The sequence below is a fragment of the Lepisosteus platostomus genome, chromosome 1 (genome assembly GCF_059453375.1).
Source record: "Lepisosteus platostomus isolate fLepPlt1 chromosome 1, fLepPlt1.hap1, whole genome shotgun sequence".
Classification (NCBI taxonomy): domain Eukaryota; kingdom Metazoa; phylum Chordata; class Actinopteri; order Semionotiformes; family Lepisosteidae; genus Lepisosteus; species Lepisosteus platostomus.
In genome coordinates, this window is record NC_142611.1 from 46,042,674 (window position 1) to 46,057,383 (window position 14,710).

Genomic DNA, 14,710 nt, shown 5'->3' on the forward strand with positions numbered 1-14,710 from the left:
TAGTGTGCTCTCTGAAGGCACCAGTTCTGTAGGGTTTGGGCATTTACTGGGACAATTATTAATTGTAGCAGTAAATCACAAAATTGATTCTTTTGATGGCTTTAGAATCCAACCATGCGACATAACTCAAACAACGCACACACACCGGTACTAATACACGAGGATACATTTATTAATACATAGAATATGCATATAAACCTAACAGATCTTATCAAGAGGGTTATCAGGATACAAAAGGTATATATTTAGTCAGTTACAAAGTGTTACATATATCAAGAGGACATAAGTTCAGTATATCATTCATTTAGACCGTTTCATAAATGAACTTGGTTATAACTTCTACATTAGATACTCAAAACAAGAACATAACTCTTAGGAATTAAATTGATATCAACCGGTTGGGATAACAATTGAATTCTCGAGCTGTAATGCATTGAAGTTGAATACTCATCCAATCTCTGGGGATTCAGATCTCCTGCGGGCACAAAGAAACAGTTGCAGGCTTGTTGCTGTCCAATCCGCGCTCTCTGGCTCGGTGCCAGGCTGTGCTGTGCGGCTTGCGACGGTGCGCTGCTGATGCTCACTGACCGGCTAGCTAGTGTTGGCTTTAACTAGCAAAGTTCGTGCACAGGAGAAAAGATGACTGTGGGTCCCAGCAAGTCAGGAAGAGGACCGGTTCGTTCCTGATGAAGAGCTAGTTCTGAATAGTGATTCAGCTGTCCACAGTTCCGACCTGTTCACGAGGCCTGCTGCTGGTTACTCTCTGGCAACCTCCACTCTAGACTCTTAGAACAAAGGAAAGTTCTGGCACTCGGACACACTGGCCGTTCCGTGGTTGTCCGGGCTGAGTCTCAGGATGGTCAGGAGGCGCGCTGCGAGAATGTCCTGCCCTTGGGAGCCTTCTGCTCCTGGGCCGTCCTGCCCTGGAATTCTCCTTTGAATTCCCTTTAGAAAAGTCCACAGAATTCTCCCCTGAATCTCCCTGAATCCTTCAGGCTCTCTGTGTTGCCTGTTTTTACCTGGAGGAACTTCAGCTCGTTGATTGGCTGAAAGTTCCATGGGCATCAGAGTCCCACGTGGGTTACTCGGCCCTACCAGTCCCTGATTGGTTGATCAAGGTGAGATATGAGTCACTTACTCCTGACACTTAGGAATGCAGTCCAGATGTCCATCTGGCACTCCCTTGACAGATAGGCGCCAATGGATGACCATTGATCATGATAGCCAGGCTTAGCTAAGTGCATCCCCCTTTGGGAGCTGTCCTAGGAAACCTTATAAAAAAAAAAACCTTAAATCACCCTGCATGAATAGTTTCTCTGTGGCTGCACCACAGAGATGAACAGAGAGATGAGGCCTAATTTGGGAAAGCTCAGAAACACTTAATTCTTTCTTATTAATAAGCCTCGCCGCTACACCTGAGTCAGAGATTAAATAAAACCTCACTCGCACCAAACAAATTTATATTTCTAAATATCACAACATGATCGAATTTAATTCATTTTAATCACAATGAATAGTCACCTAGGCGTTACAATATAAACATTTATATTGATTTAAATCACGTTTTGATTTAAATCGCAAACGCGGGTTTAAATATATGTGTTTTTTGATTCACAATCAGACAAATGCAACATAAATTGATATCTTTGTCTTCTAAGTATCTTAATAAACTTTCAGCATAGCTTTCTCCCCGTTTAGATATATTTTTCTTGGGATCTTGGGATCAAACATGGAAAGATTAGATTGTAATCGTTTTTATTTTTTAAATACATTTTAGAAAAGTGTAATCTATACTAAAAAGCTGTACACCACCTGCTATAAAGATACATATTGTAATACTTTCGGGTTCAGATAGGACAGACACAAGAACTCAGACTTGCGGAGTTAAAGCAAGTTAAAGCCTTGATTTTATATATCACCTTTAAAAGTGGCATCTCAAAGGAAAGTAAATACCCAACACTGATTGTACCCATCTGTCATGCTAATAAAGCACCTTGAATTCAATTGAGAGAGGGGGGGGGAGGGCGAGCGAAAGGAGAGAGAGAGAGGGCGGGCGAGAGAGAGAGAGAGAGCGAGAGAGTACAGCCAGGACAGACAGGCATCGCGTATCTATGGAAATAGCAGTATAACCTTGTTCAAGCACAAACAGTGGCATGTTACATTATTAATTTGGGTGTGTCCTCTTGCCAGAAAGCTCTAAATTGCATTTTGAGTGCGGTTTTAGACTTTTTTTAAATTGCAACCAGTAGATAAAGCTGATACTGTTTAGACTTATATTAGGATTTAGACTTATATTAGGATTATATACTTTGTGAAAAGTGATAGTCTTTTAACCTTTTCTGTGAATTTGCTTGTTATCTAACAAATACATACTTTTAGAATTTGATTAACAGGGAATATAATATGGAATTGCGTATTTAAACAAATTAATAACGATATAATTTGTTCATGTAGTCTGGCGGAATAAACTGAAAAGGTTAGTTAATGCGACATGGAATTATTAAGAATTATCACCTCTTATCACCTCTCAATTTAGAACAAATGAGAACATTCCACTCAGTGGGCGGTGCATTGTTATCTCAATCACCTGCTAATTCGTTTAACAGCACTGGACGACAGGAGAATGTGACTGTACTGTATCTGTACAGAATGTGTGTTTCAATCAATACAGTAATTGATTAAAATCGCAATCGCGTGTTTAATTAAATGCCTTTTTGATTCACAATCTGAAAATGAAAACCGCGGTAAAGTCACCTTGAATTTAAAAAAAAAAACGATTTTGGCACGCCTGTAGCATTTTCACGAAACCTCCTAGAGTTGTGAGAACACTTGCTTTGCGTATAAAGTACATTGTGAATGTTTTCACAGCCTTCAGTTTGTCATTTTTATGCCATTTTTTGGACCATGCACGAATGATCAGTGTGGATTTTAATACTAATTAAATGACCGTGGGCACTTTCCACCCCCTCTACATTCTCAGAGTAGAACAGACTAACCTTCTAATGAAAGACGGTCCACCCCCCACGGACAAGAAAAGTGCCCACAGGCACTTAAACTTAATATGGTCAGTAACAATAAACAGTAACATGGTCAAAAGGAGCACGTACAAACGTTTCCGAAATAACCACATGTAAGACTCTGATGCTTAAAATGTTTAGGGAGAAATACTGGTGTGTATTTTTTCTTTAAACTACCAATACCAGCCATATACAGTCTGTAACATAGGGATTTCTATATGTCTTTATTTAGTGGTTACATTAGTGACAAAGGCTAAACTTTTAGCTTCAGTAACGCGTACATATCTCCCCTTTTTATAAAACGACATGGTTGAAAACTGTTCCAGAGCCACTGTTGTTTCATCAGTGAAAAGTACATCATGAAATGCCTCTCCCTGTTCAATCCACTTGAAAAAAGAAAAGAAGCATAAAGCGTCTGATGGTCATAAACAATATTCATTTAGGAACAACATCAGAGATATGTTTTTAACTGCACTGCATCGGAGAGAATACCATAGTGTGTTTTGTTTTTTTACTCACTGGCGGAAACTGGCTTCCAGAAGAATCAGTATGGGTCAGAAATTAAATAAAACTTCACTCGCACCTCACAAATGTATATTTCTAAATATTACAACATGATCGAATCTAAGTCATTTTAATAAGAATGAATAGTCACCTAGGCGTTACAATATAAACATTTATATTGATTTAAATCGCGTTTAAATCACCTTAATTTAAAACCCATAAATAAAGCTGATACTGTTTAGACTTTTAATTATTTAAAACTGTATTACAGCAGCACAATGCAAAATGCAACGTAAATCGCTATCTTTGTCTTCTGTGTAATAATGTCCACCTCTCTGTCCAGCAAATTAACATTAGTAATAATAATGAACTTTATTGTATACGGCGTCTTTAAAGGTGGCTCCTCAAAGCGCTTTACAGGTTAAAAACAATAACAACAATACTGTTAGGCTGGGCAAACTATTTTTTTTTAAGAAATACAAAATGAGATATAATGATGTGTTCCAGTTTAGACATTAACAAAGACCATAACACCTGTAATGTATACACTGCAAGTACAACCCCCCTCTCTGCGGGAGTGCTGGCTGTGATGAATTGAACCGGTTTCACAGGTATTTTCAAAGTAGAAGGGGGCAAGATTTCCAGCGAAATACACCTCCCCCCCGCAAAAACCCAGTAAGTACAGTACCTACTAGTTAAGAAAGCTAGGCTCCTCAATGAAATCGCTTTAACATGCTAATGCGTTGGTGTAACAGTCCAGGCGTGGCAAGCTTCTAATGTCAACTCGACTTTGGGGAAAGGAACCCTTCTTTCATTGGAAGACAATAAACATATTCTAGCCCTAAATGAATTAATAGCAAACATGGTTTACATAAAATACATTTTTCCAGAAAGTTTAGCCTTTGTCACTAATGAAACCACTAAAAAAAGACATAAATATAGAAATCTTAAGATTATTAAAATACATGACTTTGCTAAAATTTATTTAAAAATAAAAACGATTACAAATGCCAGCGGAGAGAGAGAACAGGGGAGGGATGTTGGTTCTGCATAAGGGGCGGGGCTATGGGAATGAGGTCTATTTGGAAATGTGGAGTTACATGTTCTGGCTGTTTGTGAATTATCGTTGTTGGGTGTGGAGTGTTGAGGTATTGATTTTGTGTAATGCTTTATGTTGAAAATTGAGGTGGATTTTGTTTATAATAAAGAGGATAAACTGGGATGGGAGGAGGGTTTGGTTTTACATAAAGGGCGGGATTATGATAATTGGATGAATTTGAGAGAGTTTAATGGTTTGATATATTTGATTTTGTATTGTGGTTGTTATCTATGTTTTTGGTTGGTATTATGTTTATATAGTTGTTTTTGTTGGTTGGTCGTTATTATGGTTATTAATAATACGATCTATAGTTGAAATCTGAGCCTAAATAAAAAGAAAAAGCATTTTCAGAGAGCAATTACGCTGTGTTTATGTAGAATAAGTGATTAGGTTTATGAGCAATCTAATTACTTATTCGTTTAAAACGCTATATAAAATAAAGTTTATTATTAATTTGGTGGACAGAGTGGTGAACATTATTATGCATAAGACAAAGATAACGATCCTGGTCAGTTTAGAAATCTGTGTACGCTGTAAGGTTTTTACTTCTTAAACTTTTTAAATACACGTTTCAAATAGAAAGAAATTCTCTTCCTGGTACAGCATGTATAGCAAACCAGCACGTCTTTTTTCTCCAATCAGAGGGGTGTCAGATGGTGTCAGCCAATCACCATTCTGAAGCCCTACCATAATCTCTGGTATGGGGAGACCCCAGAATTCTGTCCCATAGTTAAGATAGATGATAGATACTTTTATTGATCCCGTGAGGGAAATAAAGTAAATCATTTTCATTTTAGGAAATTATTAAACACTCGATTAAAAGCAAAGGAGATTATCTGTTATAGTGGACATAAAAACTAGGGATTGGACAGTTTCCAAGTGCTTGTACAATCGATGGAAATGTTCAAATAAATGTGCAAAAGAAATAAACAAAATAATAATTTATTTCTTTATCATATTGGCTAGCTAATGTCCTCTCTGCTAGTTAGTGGCTTCGTTTCTGCGTTGGGTAGCAACGGGTGACTGTTCTCAGACGGAAGATGTAAACAGCTTAATTTTCGTGTTAAATAATTTTTTTAAATTTAAATTCATTCTATACAGCAATCGGATATTTGGGTACCATTTCATAAAACTTTCATGCTTAAAATGTTTAGGGAGAAATGGAAGACTGGTGTGCATTTTTTCTTTAAACTATCAAGACCACCCATACACAGTACAGTTTATGTACATACAGTAATGTTTATGTTCCTAAATTAATATCGTTTATGACCTTCAGATGCGTTATGCTCCTCTTCTTTTTATGCTCAGCTACTAAAATTTCCCTTTAGTGGTAAAATTCCGTATAAATATTCAAAACTAAGCGGATTAAAATGTGCACAGTAAAGACATTAAATGATTAAATCTTTTCACTACCAACCAATGCACCACGAGTGCCCCTGTCGGTCATTTTGGCCAGCCAATCACTTACCGCGGTTCCCTGTGGTGGCTTGTGGGTAGTTTACCGTACCGCGGGTTTGTACCGTGCATTTTGAATGGCTGCATCTGTAAAAGAGAGTATTAAATTAGAATCCACATAGACAATGACCAACTAGAATACTGCATTGTATTTATGACCTAAAAACTCTAGTGATATGACATCAACATCAATGTCTAAAATGAAAATTGTTGGGCTGGAGAAGGGCAATTCAAGGAGTGGAAAAGAGGAAATATGCCAAATTCATTGTGATTCGTCATTAGAAATTATATCATTGGAATCAATGAATACCTCATAAGTTTAAGAAGGTAACCCCTATGTGATTTACACATATTCCCCTACTCTAGATTTAGATGACAAATCCAAGAAAGAGTGTTTTTTCTTTATTATTACAGCCAAAGAGATGGTAGAGATGTCCTATTAGCAAAGGAGGAGCTGGTAATATGGACTCCATTTGCATTCTTCTCCTCATGAAATAATGCATTGGCTTGTCATTACTAACACCCTGTCTGGGTGAAAAGATGTACTTTTCCAAACCTTTCCCAAAATTATTGAGCAAATTAAAGACTTTCATGCAGAAATTGTTTATGGACAAGGTGGAATACTGTTATGTATTTTTTTTAGCTACCACTACTATGCATATATAGTATGTATGATACATTTATATTGTTGCAGCTTTAGGTACTAGGATGTCTCCAAGAGTTTTAGATAAAGTGTGTGATACCTGGCAATGTAAACACTCCCAAATTCGAAGCAGGGGGGATATTTGCTGAGATATTTGATCCCCTGATCAAAAACAATTGTAAAGTTTACCTTGATATACTTAGGTAATTAATTTTTGAGTTAATGATTGTCAATGAGCAGTCAAGTAATACACAATATAAGATCACATTAAGACCATGGAAAGGAAGAAAGAAAAGGACAAGAAGAGAGAGAAGAGAGGAAAGGAGAGAAAGAAGGTCAGACCACAAGGAAAGGAGTCAGGAGGAACTTGACGTTTGCGCCAGGTGAGAACCTCTACTTCATGATCATCCAAACAAATCCTGACTGGAGCCTGAAGTACTCCTTCAGAACTTCAGTATTTGAACCTTGCTAGAGAAAGCTTGCTTTTCTGTGTTTTTGGAATCTTTGATTTCCTGGGTAAAAGATACTTCGGTTAGATATGTCTTTACTGCTTGTCGGTGCATTTTTAGAATAGGGATCTAGGCTCCTATTTATTTTGTGGCATCTGGGTTTGCAGAGAGAGATTTAACTGCAGGTTGTATTTCATTTATTACAAACTCGGGGTTATGAATAATTATTTTAATTATTCAATAAAATGCTCTGTAAATTTCTACCACTTGTAATAATACATCCTGGCAATATTCATGGTTTAAGCACTTGAACCTGACTGACTACTGTATGTCTTTGTCCATGCTAAAAATCACAATAATAATAATTATTGCTTACATTACTGTATATAGTGCTTTTCTGGACATTCCACTCAAAGCACTTTACAGGTAATGGGGACTCCCCTCCACCACCACCAATGAACAGCGTCATAGTGCGCGCAGTACACTCACCACACACCAGCTATCAGTGGGGAGGAGATCAGAGTGTTGATGAGTTCATAGATGGGGATTATTTAGGAGGCCATGATTGGTATAGGCCAATGGGAAATTTGGCCAGGATGCCGGGGTAACACACTTGCACAGCTTTGTTGAGAGGAGTAATAATTCAGGCACACTCTAAAGACCACAGAGAGTCAGGACCTCAGTTTTATATCTCAACCCAAAGGATGGCACCTGTTTTACAGTATACAGTCCCCATCAGACCACAGGGTGAGCTCCCCCTACTGGCCCCACTAACACTACTTCCAGCAGTACCCTTAGTTTTTCCCAAAAGGTCACCCATCCTGGGACAAGACTAAGGTTGCTTCTGGAAGAGTTATTAAAGGGGCCAATGATGGGGACACTATAGTGTTAAAAAGTGCCATCCTTCGAGTGAGATGCAAAACCAATGTCCATATTCTCTGTGGTCATTAAAAATCCCAGGGTGTTTCTCGAAAGGAGTAGGGGTGTTACCCTGGTGTCCTGGTGGATGCTGCAATTTGGTGGTAGGGGAGGAGAGTTCACATTAGCTGTAAAGCACATTGAGTGGAGTTTCCAGAAAAGCGCTATATAAATTCAAGGAATTATAATTAATTTATCTGCTGCTGTTTCTCCTGTAGTATACGATTATGTTTTTTGTTGTTTTCTTCTCTAGTGTTTATCAATTTATTAATAATACGATCTATAGTTGAAATCTGAGCCTAAATAAAAAGAAAAAGCAAGTGATTAGGTTTATGAGCAATCTAATTACTTATTCGTTTAAAAAGCTATATAAAATAAAGTTTATTATTAATTTGCTGGACAGAGCGGTGAACATTATTATGCATAAGACAAAGATAACGATCCTGATCAGTTTAGAAATCTGTGTACGCTGTAAGGTTTTTATTTCTTAAACTTTTAAAATACACGTTTAGAATTGAAAGAAATCCTCTTCCTGGTATAGCAAACCAGCACGTCTTTTTTCTCCAATCAGAGGGGTGTCAGATGGTGTCAGCCAATCACCATTCTGAAGCCCTACCATAATCTCTGGTATGGGGAGACCCCAGAATTCTGTCCCATAGTTAAGATAGATGATAGATACTTTTATTGATCCCGTGAGGGAAATAAAGTAAATCATTTTCATTTTAGGAAATTATTAAACACTCGATTAAAAGCAAAGGAGATTATCTGTTATAGTGGACATAAAAACTAGGGATTGGACAGTTTCCAAGTGCTTGTACAATCGATGGAAATGTTCAAATAAATGTGCAAAAGAAATAAACAAAATAATAATTTATTTCTTTATCATATTGGCTAGCTAATGTCCTCTCTGCTAGTTAGTGGCTTCGTTTCTGCGTTGGGTAGCAACGGGTGACTGTTCTCAGACGGAAGATGTAAACAGCTTAATTTTCGTGTTAAATAATTTTTTTAAATTTAAATTCATTCTATACAGCAATCGGATATTTGGGTACCATTTCATAAAACTTTCATGCTTAAAATGTTTAGGGAGAAATGGAAGACTGGTGTGCATTTTTTCTTTAAACTATCAAGACCACCCATACACAGTACAGTTTATGTACATACAGTAATGTTTATGTTCCTAAATTAATATCGTTTATGACCTTCAGATGCGTTATGCTCCTCTTCTTTTTATGCTCAGCTACTAAAATTTCCCTTTAGTGGTAAAATTCCGTATAAATATTCAAAACTAAGCGGATTAAAATGTGCACAGTAAAGACATTAAATGATTAAATCTTTTCACTACCAACCAATGCACCACGAGTGCCCCTGTCGGTCATTTTGGCCAGCCAATCACTTACCGCGGTTCCCTGTGGTGGCTTGTGGGTAGTTTACCGTACCGCGGGTTTGTACCGTGCATTTTGAATGGCTGCATCTGTAAAAGAGAGTATTAAATTAGAATCCACATAGACAATGACCAACTAGAATACTGCATTGTATTTATGACCTAAAAACTCTAGTGATATGACATCAACATCAATGTCTAAAATGAAAATTGTTGGGCTGGAGAAGGGCAATTCAAGGAGTGGAAAAGAGGAAATATGCCAAATTCATTGTGATTCGTCATTAGAAATTATATCATTGGAATCAATGAATACCTCATAAGTTTAAGAAGGTAACCCCTATGTGATTTACACATATTCCCCTACTCTAGATTTAGATGACAAATCCAAGAAAGAGTGTTTTTTCTTTATTATTACAGCCAAAGAGATGGTAGAGATGTCCTATTAGCAAAGGAGGAGCTGGTAATATGGACTCCATTTGCATTCTTCTCCTCATGAAATAATGCATTGGCTTGTCATTACTAACACCCTGTCTGGGTGAAAAGATGTACTTTTCCAAACCTTTCCCAAAATTATTGAGCAAATTAAAGACTTTCATGCAGAAATTGTTTATGGACAAGGTGGAATACTGTTATGTATTTTTTTTAGCTACCACTACTATGCATATATAGTATGTATGATACATTTATATTGTTGCAGCTTTAGGTACTAGGATGTCTCCAAGAGTTTTAGATAAAGTGTGTGATACCTGGCAATGTAAACACTCCCAAATTCGAAGCAGGGGGGATATTTGCTGAGATATTTGATCCCCTGATCAAAAACAATTGTAAAGTTTACCTTGATATACTTAGGTAATTAATTTTTGAGTTAATGATTGTCAATGAGCAGTCAAGTAATACACAATATAAGATCACATTAAGACCATGGAAAGGAAGAAAGAAAAGGACAAGAAGAGAGAGAAGAGAGGAAAGGAGAGAAAGAAGGTCAGACCACAAGGAAAGGAGTCAGGAGGAACTTGACGTTTGCGCCAGGTGAGAACCTCTACTTCATGATCATCCAAACAAATCCTGACTGGAGCCTGAAGTACTCCTTCAGAACTTCAGTATTTGAACCTTGCTAGAGAAAGCTTGCTTTTCTGTGTTTTTGGAATCTTTGATTTCCTGGGTAAAAGATACTTCGGTTAGATATGTCTTTACTGCTTGTCGGTGCATTTTTAGAATAGGGATCTAGGCTCCTATTTATTTTGTGGCATCTGGGTTTGCAGAGAGAGATTTAACTGCAGGTTGTATTTCATTTATTACAAACTCGGGGTTATGAATAATTATTTTAATTATTCAATAAAATGCTCTGTAAATTTCTACCACTTGTAATAATACATCCTGGCAATATTCATGGTTTAAGCACTTGAACCTGACTGACTACTGTATGTCTTTGTCCATGCTAAAAATCACAATAATAATAATTATTGCTTACATTACTGTATATAGTGCTTTTCTGGACATTCCACTCAAAGCACTTTACAGGTAATGGGGACTCCCCTCCACCACCACCAATGAACAGCGTCATAGTGCGCGCAGTACACTCACCACACACCAGCTATCAGTGGGGAGGAGATCAGAGTGTTGATGAGTTCATAGATGGGGATTATTTAGGAGGCCATGATTGGTATAGGCCAATGGGAAATTTGGCCAGGATGCCGGGGTAACACACTTGCACAGCTTTGTTGAGAGGAGTAATAATTCAGGCACACTCTAAAGACCACAGAGAGTCAGGACCTCAGTTTTATATCTCAACCCAAAGGATGGCACCTGTTTTACAGTATACAGTCCCCATCAGACCACAGGGTGAGCTCCCCCTACTGGCCCCACTAACACTACTTCCAGCAGTACCCTTAGTTTTTCCCAAAAGGTCACCCATCCTGGGACAAGACTAAGGTTGCTTCTGGAAGAGTTATTAAAGGGGCCAATGATGGGGACACTATAGTGTTAAAAAGTGCCATCCTTCGAGTGAGATGCAAAACCAATGTCCATATTCTCTGTGGTCATTAAAAATCCCAGGGTGTTTCTCGAAAGGAGTAGGGGTGTTACCCTGGTGTCCTGGTGGATGCTGCAATTTGGTGGTAGGGGAGGAGAGTTCACATTAGCTGTAAAGCACATTGAGTGGAGTTTCCAGAAAAGCGCTATATAAATTCAAGGAATTATAATTAATTTATCTGCTGCTGTTTCTCCTGTAGTATACGATTATGTTTTTTGTTGTTTTCTTCTCTAGTGTTTATCAATTTGATTATCTTAAAGTCTATACAGCTCTGCTTTCTTTAGTTAATGGATCTGTATTTTAAAACTCATTTTGCTTTTAACTCTGTGTAAATATCAGTTTTTTTTTTCTTTCATTAGGTGTAATTTAGTATATTTATATTATATTGACATGATATTCCTACAGATGCAGCCTTTCAAAGTGCGCGGTACAGACACGTACCGGAGGTAATTGGCTACGGCGTCGCACATCGTGACGCAAGATGACGCGGGGTACCGCGGTACATGATTGGTTGACCGACAGGGGCACTCGTGGTCCGTTGGTCTATCGTAGAAAGATTTACAGTAAACGTCTTTACTGTGCCCGTTGTAGTATTGAATATTCATATGGAATTTTACCACTGAAGGGAAATCTTAGTAGCTGAGCATAAAAAGAATAGGAGCATATTGCAACGCGTGTGAAGGCCATAAACTATATTAATTTTGGAACATAAACATACAGTATATGGCTGGTCTCGGTACTTTAAAGAAAACATACACGAAACATGGTTTCATTATGACCAGTATCGGTCTTGAGATATTTTTAACTTGATTTACAGTATTTGAGAGGTATGTCTTGACACTGATACTACGTATATACTGCTCATGTATATGTTTCTAGGTTTATATTATGCATTTCATACGGTCAAATTACTTTTGAGCAACTGATAAGAAGCGCGAAACGGTATGCCCAGGGCGTTTTAGTTTTCATTTTGTTTTAATGCAGTGCAGTGGATTGATTAGAGATATCAAGTACATACAAGTCATTTTTTAAATGTTGTAGTTCGTCTTGTAAAAATGTTACGAGTACATCATCTGTCAACAATTACACAGGTTCTTTTTCCATATTGCGGATTTTGGTTACGTAATATTATTTTCTAGATTTCACGTTGTGAATATATGATTTGGGCAAACAGAGCCGCAAAGAAGTACATTATGGGTTGTTGTTTTTTTTTGCAGTTTTATCTAGAACAAGCGATGCTTAAACCTTTGTGTGATTCTTGTGAAACTATCCACTCGACAGTTACCTAGGAGTTGACTTCAGTGATGTCACTGATGGGATGTTTCTAAAAATCCATCCACTGTGAAACGTGTTCTCCACTTGTCCTGCAAATGTATTCGCTAATGAAGCTGTGTGTTCTGAGCCTGGTTCTCTACATTTCTGTATGAACCAGCATAGAGGGCTAAAGACAGCTTGTGTTTAAATTGAGTGTAAGGTAATTTATGCTTCTAAAGTCATGGTCAGCATTTATTATTGTACTGTGCTGTAAACTTCTTCTGTGCCTAATTACATTATTTTATAGCTTTATCAAATCCGTACATTGTCTGTCGATAATGTTTCTGTAGTGCTTTTTCAGCCCTCAGCATGTGACTGCGCCGGTGGCGCTGTGGGTTAGGTTCCTGACTTCCATGTCATACGGTCTGTGATCTAATCCCATGGAACTATGACTTTATATTTTAATAAACATTTCTTTGAAAAAATGAAACGTTTCCCTTGGTCAGAGATTAAATAAAACATCACTCGCACCAAACAAATTTATATTTCTAAATATCACAACATGATCGAATTTAAGTCTTTTTAATAACAATGAATAGTCACCTATGCGTTACAAAATATACATTTATATTGATTTGAATCGCATTTTGATTTAAAGCGTAAACGCGTGTTTAAATATATGTGTTTAAAGGCGATATACTGTATAAAAGCGCTGATTCTTATGGAATGTGTTCCGCCAGGGATTCAAAAAAATTTTTTTTTTTTATCGCGTATCTAAGGAAAATTGCAGTAGAACTTTGTTCATGCACATCATTATACAGTATCTCATTTTGTATTTCTATAAAAAAAAACTCGTTCGCCCAGCCACTATTGTTGTTATTGTTTTTATCCTGTAAAGCGCTTTGAGGAGCACAGCTTTCTCACCACTTAGATTACTTTTTGACACCATCCTTACACAAAGCAGAAACTTCTTGTATTTTCCGATGACATACAAGTGCAAAGATTACAGATTTTAATCGTCTTTTTTCTGAACCAGGGAAAATCTGATCATGTTTCTCTATAACAATAATAAAAAACTTTATTTTACATATCACCTTTAAAAGTGGCATCTCAAAACAATACAGTAGATGTAAACCACATATTACAAAGTAAATACCCAGACAAACGCAAACGTGAATTTAATAAAATGCTTTCATTCATTCAACAGAGAGAGAGCGTAAAACCTGGGTGTAACAGCTGTTCCTTTTTCTGATCACTCGCTCTCTGGATAAATGTCTCGCTTGTCCAGTTCTTTGTTTTCCTAATTTGCCGATTATGCCTTCTGCGATCCACTCCTGCCCTCATACCTCAAGAAGACTATTTTAAATTTCTTTGCGCGGTCCATTGTGCAATTAACCCTTGTATGTGCTGTCCTTAAGGTGATATCACATAAAGGTGATATGTAAAATAATGTTTTTTTTATTGTTGTTATAGAGAAACATGATCAGATTTTCCCCGGTTCAGAAAAAAAGATCTAAAGTATACTAGTTAAGGAAAATAAATCTAAACGGGGAGAAAGCTATGCTGAAAGTTTATTAAGATACTTAGAAGACAAAGATAATTTATTTTAGTCAAAATTTTATATATCACCTTTAAAAGTGGAATCTCAAAGCAAAGTAAATACCCAACACTGATTGTACCCATCTGTCATGCTAATAAAACACCTTGAATTGAATTGAATTGAGGGAGAGAGGGGGGAAGGGCGAGCGAGATAACCAGGACACAAGGCAAATAAGATACACTCCACAGGCATTCACAACAGCAACATGTGAAATGTTTGCACATATAGTTAAGTTATTACTTGGTTTTCAAAGTGCAATGAAATACAATATTGTTGTTGTTGCTGTTCTTGTTGTTTTTATCCTGTAAAGCGTTTTGAGAAGCCACCTTTAAAGGCTATACATACTGTAAAAGCGCTG